Here is a 10,433-nt window from a genome sequence, read left to right as displayed (position 1 = left end):
ACATTGTGGAACTTGAAAAATGAGTTAGAAAAAAAAAAAAAAGATGTTTGCAAAGTAACCAGCATGATAAAGATTAGTTTTGTCAGTATTGCTATTATATCATATCGGATCTCTTTTTTATTTTGTCATTTCCATCTTCCATCAAATCTGATGGAGAAGAAAATTGTCAGTTCCTAATTTCTGCTTTGTTGTTTTTTTTTTTACTCAAATTAGGCTGATTCAGAAAAACTCGGTAACTTGCTTGTATTTTCTTAATGGGGAAACGTAAACCTTTCCCTGCTTGCCATTCTATAGAGAGTGAAAATTATTTCCTGAGCAAAACCAACACAGAAATACACAGCTGGAATGGAGAAAACCCTATTTTACCTCTTCATATTAAGAGATATGAAGGAAAATGAGAAACAGCAACATTGTGAATAGTTTCATTGACCAGTGCAGTAGGGAAGGGAGCAGGATCGATGAAGATTTAGAGTCATACAATTATAGAATCATTAAGGTTGGAAAAGACTTCTAAAATCCCCAAGCCCAACCCAACCACACCATGCCCACTGACCATGTCCTTCAGTGCCACATCTCCACAGTTCTTGAACACCTCCAGGGTTGTAATTTCAGGGAAACATCAGCTGCCACTCTTTTTCTTTCTCTGCTCTGGGATTTCAGCTGAATCATGATCTGTGATTGGATTTATTCCACCATCTCTTATATCACAATTACCATTTCAGTGGTTGTCAGTGTTTTAGTAAACAACTGTTTGGCAATGGGGAGAGAGTGAAGAACAACTTTTGTTGCCTTAAGGAAGAAGTGAATTCAAATGCAACAGAATGCCATGAGTTAGTGACGGAAGGGACTTTCCTTTTATTGCATTCATGGTAAGAGCAAGACACAATTCCTTCCTGAGAAATGCATTGGACACTCAGATAAAGCACTTGAAATCTCACATATCATATAATCAAATATAAAAATATGTGCCTTTCTCATTGCTAATACAAGATATGTAAGAAAGACAGCAGTGTGCTACTGGCTGGGAAAATCTTTGAGATTCAGATGGCTCTTCAGACAGACACAGAAGAAAAACTGTGTCTCATGCTGCTAATATCCCCCCTGAAATCCAATAAAATGAGTAAAAAGGGATTAAAAAATCCACATCTTGAATAATACTCCCCTCCCATGCTCTGTTTTCACTGTGCTATTGCTGTTATTGTTGGATAGGGCAACCAACATTTCCTGCTGAAACTCGTCATTGTGATAATTTATAGTCTTATTTCTACAGCAGCTTGAAGGTTCTTTGGATTGCAATACCAAACATGCTTATCTTGCTGGGGTAAGTCCAGTGGTCGTCTGCCTGAGGTGTGGTGGGCTCTTCTATTGGGGGAGGCATTTTCCAGTGTAGGAGTTGAGAACAAACTACTTGCGATGCTCCTTGCTGATGAAGGATTGTTTTCATGCATATCACGTTCTGTCTGTTACAAGATTTGATTTATTTTCTTGTCCAGACCTGTGAAAACTCCAAGATACAGCAGAAAGCAGAAAGCCAGCTATGAGGCTGGCTGTGATACATGTTTGAACTTGCTTGGAAAAGTCAAAACTTTAATTTGATTTATGCCTGTAACAACATTTGCATTTATACTGATAAAGGCAACACATATATGAGAGTCACAAAAAGAGCAGTTACTGCCTCTACACTGAAAATGGCCTAGAAAACCCCAAGAAAGACCATGTTCAGGGAATGTGACAGTGCATCCCCCCTTTTTTTGCCTATGTCCAAAACACTAACAAAATTATCATAGTCATAGAATCATAGAATTGAGCTGGGAGGGACTCTGAAAGGTCTTCCAGTTCAACTCTCCTGCAATGAACAGGGACACCTACAGCTTGATCCAGTGCACAGAGGCCAGGGAAAGTTGACCTCTGGTACATGTCCTTTCAGAGTACGTTGGATACATAGCAGCAAATGAAGTTCAGGGCTGAGATCTCTTTCCAATGGCCCTGAGATCTGTATGTTGACCAGTACTCACATCTCAACTATCTTGAATTAATAGAATTTCTGTCTTATTCTTATAATGGCAGAATAACAGAATTGCAGGAAATGGAAGGGACCTCAAGAAATCATAGAGCCCAATCCCCCTGTTAAAGCAGATACCCTTCAACAGGTTGCACAGATAGGATTCCAAATAGATCTTGAATATCTCCATGGAAGGAGACTCCACAACCTCCACAAGCATTAATGTGTTCTGGCTTTTTTTTTTTTTTCCATGCAATTTATCTTATTAGCCCAGGAAATAGTCATCTATTAGTGTAACCTTGTTAACAGATGATACATAGATATGACCATCTACATAATTTGCTTCTAATACAAGTGGCACGTCCCCAGTGCTGGATTCACCAATGCTCCAGCACTGCTAGAACATGAGGACTGAAGCAAAATCTGGGTGTAAACAAGCTGCAGAAAAGCAGATGGAGGCAAAGAGCAGAAGGAAAAGCCTGGGGGAGAGGAGGACTCTGCTCATGTCACAGGACAACAGTTCTCTGTTAGGATTCCCCACCTCCTGCAAACATTTTATTTCCCTGTGGCTCACGTTTTACAAAAATTTTGAGTACAGAGTAGTAGACATTGAGCCCACAGCATGAGTTTACCATTCTCAAAGTGTAGAGAGCCTCATGCAAAAGTGTCTAAATCCCATTGGCTTAAGAGGGTGGGGAGTACTCTAGGAGCCTCTGAAAATCCCAGCACCATCACTCTGCTTCTCTAATCTTGAGTTGGACTCAGTGATCCTTATGGGCCCATCCAACTCGGGATATGCTATGATTCTGTACCTTCTGCAGGACAATGCCTGGTTTCTCCTACATTTTCTGATGGCTCAGACTTCTTTGTCATTACTGGAAGGTTAAACTGGTAGTTAGACTTTCTTTTCTAGGCTAAGGAGGAGATTGCTTTACACGCCTTTCATCTTCCCTAATATGCTTCATATTGTCCCCTTGATTTCTTCCATCTGGGCAAATCTTTTCTTGACCTCACCTGAAACCTAAAACCTTTCAAAATAAGCCCTTCCACTTCCCTCCTCTGATCCAGTAATGGTGGGTATGACTGGGAGGTCAGAAGTCTGAGATGAGCTGTGACCTCACTCTTGGGCTCCTTGCTGGCAGCAGGTTAGAGGCTTTGAACTTGGCATCCTGACAAATTGTTATTGCTATGTACCAAAAATCAGCTAGTCCTTGTGCCTGTGGGAGGGTGGGGGCAAGAAGACAGGGAGATGGATCCCTTCAGAGAGCAAAGCTATTCCACCCAGCACGACACCGAGACAAGAAGGTTTAACCCAAGAACCCCAAGGTAAAATCTTGACAAACTGACTCCTAAAATACAGCCTAGAAATGCTCTTAATTGAATCCTAACTGGCTCAGACAGTGTGGACAGTGAATACCTACTGAGCTTTTATTTTTAGAAGGTGAGCTGCCAGTCCTTCATGAAAACTGAGGGACCAGATTTCTGCACTGAATGGCTCTCACATTTTACAAACCCAAGAATACCTAAAGTCAGGCTGACAGAAATATTTGTTCTGTAAGCCCAAAAGACATGACAAGATCTTTAGAGTCATCCCCCACTAAGAGACGCAACCGCTTTGACTAAGGATGTTCTTCCACGTATCCACTTCTGTCTTAAGGAATCAATTTTCATTTCATCTAATTTTAACTTCTATTATCCTCTACTTTCAGCCTGAAGAAATGAAGCTATTGCAGCCTCCTCTCTGCCAGACCGTGGGTGTGTCTGTATGCTCATATCTGTCTGTCCCCTCCATAACAGCACCCGACTGCATTGGCCGAGTTCAACCACACTGGATAGAAAGCAGAGGCCAAAGAGCCTTTGCTTGGGATCCCTCTGAGAGCAAGACTTGCTAGCCAGTCAAGCAAAGAGAGGCAGACCCATAAATAATCACACTGAGGCCAGACAAATTCAACTTGGAAGTCTGCATTTTTAACGGCACGTCTGTTAAAGGAGAAAAGCTTCAAACCTATTTTGTGTGTCTTCTTAGGCACACAAGTCAGTTAGCCTCGAGACACAAATCCAGAGGAAATCTGGCTCCTTTCGATCCAGAAGTACCTGTTTCATAGATTTTAAAAATCACAGTGGGCCGTAAGATCATCTATTCTGAGCTCCATATAATATGGACCATAAAATTGCATACTCCAATAAGGAACCCAATAACTTGTGCTTGGCTAAAACCTCAGTTCCAGCAAGCATCTGCTCACAATTTGAAATATCTAAAGAGGAAGAATCTACTACTTTCATTGGTATTTTGTCTCAGCAGTTAATCATTCCCATTGTTAAAGCTCTGGGCCTCATTTTGAAATGAAATATGTCTGCTTTTAGGTTCCAGCCTTGGACCTCTGGTAGACTACAAGGCTCTGTTGCCTCTGGGTGTTTTCTCCTGAGGACGAACTTCTACCCCTCTTGAGCTTCCCTTTGACCTTCCCCTGGTAGGGCAAGCAAGTGGAGATCTAGAACAAGACATGTTTTTCTGAGCCTTTTACAATTTTTTTGTAACTTTTCACCTTTCTTGGGAAGGAGTTTTTCAAAATAATAGTGATGTAGCAATAGCATGGACAACAGACAAAACAGATTTTTATTAGTAAAGTTAAGGCACATAAAGGGGACCTAAGCAGGGAGAGGGGTGAAGGGTAAAGAGGCAAGAATTCAAACAACCCTTGAAACAACAGCTTTTTTTCCTAATATCTATCCTGAGTCTCCCCTGGTGCAGCTTAAAGCCATCACCTCTCACCCAATAACTATTACCTGAGAAAATAGGCAAACCCCCTTTCAGTTCCTCTTTAGATACTGAAAGGTTCTTCTGCCACAATCTGGCTAGTTCTCACCTCTTGTGTTAAAGCATATCCGAATACAACTGCAGTAAGCAGATGAGAGTCCACCTGAAGGGAGGTTGTGGTGAAGTGGGGGTTGGCCTCTTTTCCCATGTGACTAGCAATAGGATGAGTGGGAATGACCTCAAATTGCTCCAGGAGAGATTCAGGTTGGTTATTAGGAAAACCTTCTCCAAGAGAGTGGTCAGGCACTGGAACAGACTGCCAAGGGAGGTGGTGGAGTCACCAACCCTGGAGGTGTTCAAGAAACGTTTAGATGTTCTACTGAGGTACACAGTTTACTGGGAAATATTGGTGATAGGTGGACGGTTGACTGGAAAGTCTTAGAGGTCTTTTCCAAACTTGGTGATTCTATGATTCTATGAGCACAGAAGATGTCCTCAGTCAATCTAATGGAGTTCAGGGAAGATGAAATGCAGAACCTGCATTTTCGTGCAGACTTATTTCAGCTCTCATGGCTATCGCTGCCTAGCCCAATGGTAACTCAGCCCACAAATCTCTGCTTACACAGCTTTTATTTTTGAGTTTTCCTGTAAAACTCAAATCTGGCAAAAGAGCAAGCCAAGTATAACAACAGCCCATGGGGTGTGGTGGTAATGCAGTGAAGTGTCTCACTGTGGATGGAGAATTGTACCTTCCTGTGGGCTCAGGACACTGATCACCCGCAGCTGCCCATCCTCACGGGCTGCAATGGATGGGACCTGGACCTTTGCACGTGCAGAGAAAGCGGGGATCTGTTCAGCACTCTGTGGCAGCTTGGTGACATTGCCTCACTAGCACATGCCAAAGGAGGTAGGAGTACTTGTGTTGTCCAGTAGATGCTGTTATTTTTTGGATCTTTCTCCACTGCATTGTACTTGATACTTAGTGGTGATGGCTCTGATGAGATGAGATATCCACGCATCTCCCAGAATTAAAGCATGGGAGATCCAAAATGAAGAGTAAATTGGATTTTATGGGATTTCAGCCAAGGAACACTTCTGAGTACAACAGCCCTCAGCTGTATGAAGTGTGTGAAATAGCACTAACAAGGAGAGGAAGAGGGTTTAACCTTTGTTCCAGAAGCCATAAATCACCATCCAGAGGGTGAAAAATGAGTAGCTCTATGGCTATAAAATCTATGTGCTATGCTAGGCTGAGGAAGCAGCAACATTGTAGGTAGCAAATTTCCAGAGCCCAAAAGGAGCTCAATTGCTTTCCAATGGCATTAAAGTGTCCCCAAAGCCTCTTTGGACACTTTGGTGAGCCACCTGACTTTTGTCCCTCAGGTTTTCCCCACTTCGTCCCTATTGCTGCAAGCACAGAGGAGGGCAGAGGCTTCAGCCCAGATCCTCCCCTTATTCAGAGGTTTATCTCCTCATTTCTTAGCCACAGGATCATGTTCTTGGCTTGGCTGTTTCTAGCTCTGCTGCATTTTCATGGGGTCTGGGAGAGGAGAGGAGAGGAGAGGAGAGGAGAGGAGAGGAGAGGAGAGGAGAGGAGAGGAGAGGAGAGGAGAGGAGAGGAGAGGAGAGGAGAGGAGAGGAGAGGAGAGGAGAGGAGAGGAGAGGAGAGGAGAGGAGAGGAGAGGAGAGGAGAGGAGAGGAGGGGATAAAGAGGAATCACAGCTGAGATACCATCCAGGGATAGATGGTGCCTTAATTTCAGGAGATTTTTTACAGGGGTGAAAAGAACTTCACTTTGTGAACCACTGAAGGCTGGAAAAGGAAGGAAAGAACATGCTTTTTTAGGGTCGTTGCCTGAGACATGGATGAGAGATTGCAATGCTTTGTAAATTGTTCACTTGTGAGTAAGGTGACAGCACAAGGACCAATCTGGTGCATCCTGGGTACTTTGCATCACCCGGGCTCCTCATCCCTCATCTGCACTGTTTTAATGATGATTTTGTTCTTCTAGGAAGACACTTGTGCCAGTACCTCCCCATACATTTCACAGTATGTTTTATTAGTCTGGGCACGTGCATACATTTTTTATTTTTATTTTTTAAATCCCTGTCCTACATGTTTTTAAACCTGAAAGGGAAAGACTTCTTGGCTTTACAGGTTTGGATTTGTTCCTCTGGATTTAGGACCGTATCTCGTAACAAAAACAAAATACTGGAGTCCAATCTGTCAAATTAAAGCAAAGATTTACCAAAGGAAAATATGCTTACAAAGTAAATATAAATTAATTTAATTGGTTCCTATTATCACTCCTATTGGAGCCTGCAAGTATAATCTGGTGCTGAAGTAATTAATTGGGTGTGAAGTAGCTACTGTGCCAAAACTCACTTGTAGGGAATGAAACTCGCAGACTTCTTGGCCTGGCTGTTACCTGCAGTGTCTTGGCTTTGTTATTTTGCAGAGTGGAGCAAATTGCAGTGCAGAGCTTTGCAATCAACTGCTCAGATAAATGCCTGGCTTTGTGTTTTTGGAGGGGGATGGTCACGACCACAGGCATTTTCCCACCTGGGTCAGGTTTGAGATTGGCTTTGGAGAGGAAGTCAGCAGACAGGTTCAGTGTGGCTGGGATTGCAGGCACTTATTCTTGTGGTTTTCCATGGCTTAATATAGCTGCAGTTTTCATGGTCCTGTGTTTCCCCTCCCTGCTCTGGCCTTGCAATAAAGGAGCTTTGTCTGGAGGCTTGCGGAGGGGCTGGGAGTGGTGGGAGAAGAGGAGGCTGCAATGGCACAGAGCTGTTCCCAGCAATGAGGCAGCCACAGCCTCGAGTCTTTCATCTCAACCTCTCTGTTTTCCCAGGACAACTGCTTGTGCAAGCTAGGAATTAACTCAGACAGCCCAACTGGATCAAAAATAGCTCAGGCTCAAATAACACAGAGGTTTCAAGATCCTGAGATGTCCTGAGAAGATGCTCAGCTGCTGAGACTTTCCAAACATTTATATTCCAATGGGAGTTTGTCTGATGGAGTGAGCAGAAGCAGTGCTCCATCTCACCTCCAGCACTTCTGTCCCCTGGCCACTAATCCCAAGGGTTTCTGTAGCATCCTATGGCAAGTTATAGGGTCTGGCTTTGGGACAGTCTGCATACAGGGCTTGGCACCACTCTTTCTTTCAGCACTCATCCCAGTTTGCAATATCTCTAAGCAAAAGGAGTCCTTATTTTGTTCCCAAAGCCCACTCTTCCCTGCCCTGGGAGTTGCATGGACACACACAAAGACTTCACAGGATCGTAGAATGGCTTGGATTGGTAAGGATCTCAAAGATAACATATTTCCAACCCCCTGCCATTGATAGAGATGCTAACCATTAAATCAATCACTAGATCAGGCTGCCTTGAACACCTCCAGGGATGGGGCACCCCAGCTTCTCTGTACTTCAGAGGGATAAGGCAACACCAACATTGCACTCTGGGGTCCACAGTGGGATTGCAAACAGGTCTTGCAGGAGAGAAGCCTATCCAGAACACCACTTGTGCTTCCTGGAGTCTGCAGTGACAACAGCCAAGACAAAAGAAGTGCTGATATTATTAGAATGAGTGAAAATGGTGATAAAATGCTTCAGAGCAAATGAAACAAAAAAATAAGGCTTTCTGAGCAAGAGCCTGACCTTGGAAGGAACAGCCTGAGAACTATTTTCCAACATTTTCCCTCCAGGAAAGGAAAGGCCAGCCTTTATCTTATGTTCTTTTTTTAAGTAGCATCAGTGTTCTGGCTTTTACTAAAAGATTTGCTTTATTTATTTATTTATTTATTTATTTTTGTGAGACTTCTTTCTTTCTGCCTCTTTCACTCTCTCTCTGCATAAACATTTATAGATGCATTTAACCAAAACCTTATTCTCAACTAAAGATTTCAACAAGCACCTAAATTTTCTTAATGTGATTTTTCGCTCAGTTCCTCTTATTTTTTTTTATCCTTGCAATTCTCATCCTCAGCTCCATAGATCTGGCTAATGCAACCCTGCTGCATTGGCTGGACAGGGAGTTAAAATAATTCCTGTTTGCCAGTGATCCTGATTCTTTGGACACTGGAGGCTCAGGACAAGACAGTCCCATAGGAACCACGATCCTGCTCTCCAATTTTGGGGGAGCCCCTCTGGGCACAGAGAAGAGAGCCCGCAGCGGAGGAACCAAGCCCACCCAGGTTGGTGCCAGGATGGACCAAACCCAACAAGGATGTTTCTTTCTGCTTTTTCTCCCCAAGTTTGGGGTGCACAAGGACATTGCAATGATGGAGTGGGGAGCACAAAGTGACTCTGGTGTCTCAAAAGGGTATTCAATAAGAGCAGTGATTCCCTGCAAAGCTCTGATGGATAGCAGGGAAGGAAAATCTGCGCAGCCTCACCATGAACTGACAGAAATAGGAATGACTGCACCTGGGAAGCTCATAAATCATGTGGAAGTGCAGAATTTGGAGTTTCCTCATCAAACAATGCTAATTGCAGCGTGCTCTGATTGCCTCTGCTGAGCTAGAGGTGGGGTGGAGGGGTGTGATATCAGTGGGGACAGACAAAACAGCTAGGAGCTGGATGAGGAGAGCACAACTCAGATGAGCATCACTGCCAGCTCTGCTCCGAGGTCAGCTCCTCCCTACTTTGGTTGTTGAATCATAGAACCATAGAATCATTTGATTTGGAAGGGATCTTGAAAGGCCATCTAGTCCACCTCCTCTGCAATGAACAGGGAGAGCCACAGCTCCATCAGGTGCTCAGAGCCCTGTCCAGCCTGACTTTGGATGTCTGCAAGGACAGGGCACCCACCACTTCTCTGGGCAACTTGTGCCAGTGCTTCACTACCTTTACTGTAAAAACCCTTTATCTTATATCCAATCTAAATCTCCTGCTCTAGTTTGAAACAATTTGTCTGAATGTGCCTTATTTTGCTATCTTGGGAGTCAGGACTCCCCAGAGAAGTAAAATGGGAGCTCCATGTGTGATGGGTTGATTCCTTGGTGCTGCAAATGCTCCAGGCTCTGGGCTTTGTAGTTGAGATCTTTGTGATCACTCCACGCCCGAGCAGAGTGACTCAGAATAAAAATAATTAAATATGTTAATAATTATCAGGGGCCCCTTTGATTAAACAAATAAAGATCGTAGTGTGTAAGCAAGGAGGAATTTAGAGGTTTGCAGAGTTCGGCTCACAACCAGGAATCAGGAAGCTTCATTGGGCAGTGGAGAAAAAGCGCAGGGAGAAGCTCATGACTAATCTAACTGGAGATGCCAAGGGTAGCCACGTCCCTCCTATTGCACTTGTCCCATCCTGTATCCCAATGGAGGATCCCATTTGTTTCCAGATCTCAGCACCCAGCAGATTTGGAGTAGATGGACTGGGAATCAGCATCATGAAAACTGGTAGGGGAAGCTGGATGGCAACACAGGGTGCTGAAGACATTAAATATAAGGAATTACATACTGAAGAGTGTTTGGTCAGGTGTCCTGGGCACCTGGTAGATGGAGAAGGGCACCCCTGAGGGGAGACTTGGATCTCATGGAGGTTTAGGTGGGCACCTGAGGAAAGCCAGGCTCCTGGCTTAGACTTCAGCACTGTGTTTGTATGTGAAGCTGTGCTGTTTTCCTGTGCTTCCTGTGCTGCTTTCCTTGATGAAATGTTTGTCCGGTTG

Source organism: Meleagris gallopavo, chromosome 1 (genome assembly GCF_000146605.3).
Source record: "Meleagris gallopavo isolate NT-WF06-2002-E0010 breed Aviagen turkey brand Nicholas breeding stock chromosome 1, Turkey_5.1, whole genome shotgun sequence".
NCBI classification, from domain to species: Eukaryota; Metazoa; Chordata; class Aves; order Galliformes; family Phasianidae; genus Meleagris; species Meleagris gallopavo.
The sequence above is the reverse complement of the archived record's forward strand: the minus strand, read 5'-3'. Positions refer to the sequence as shown.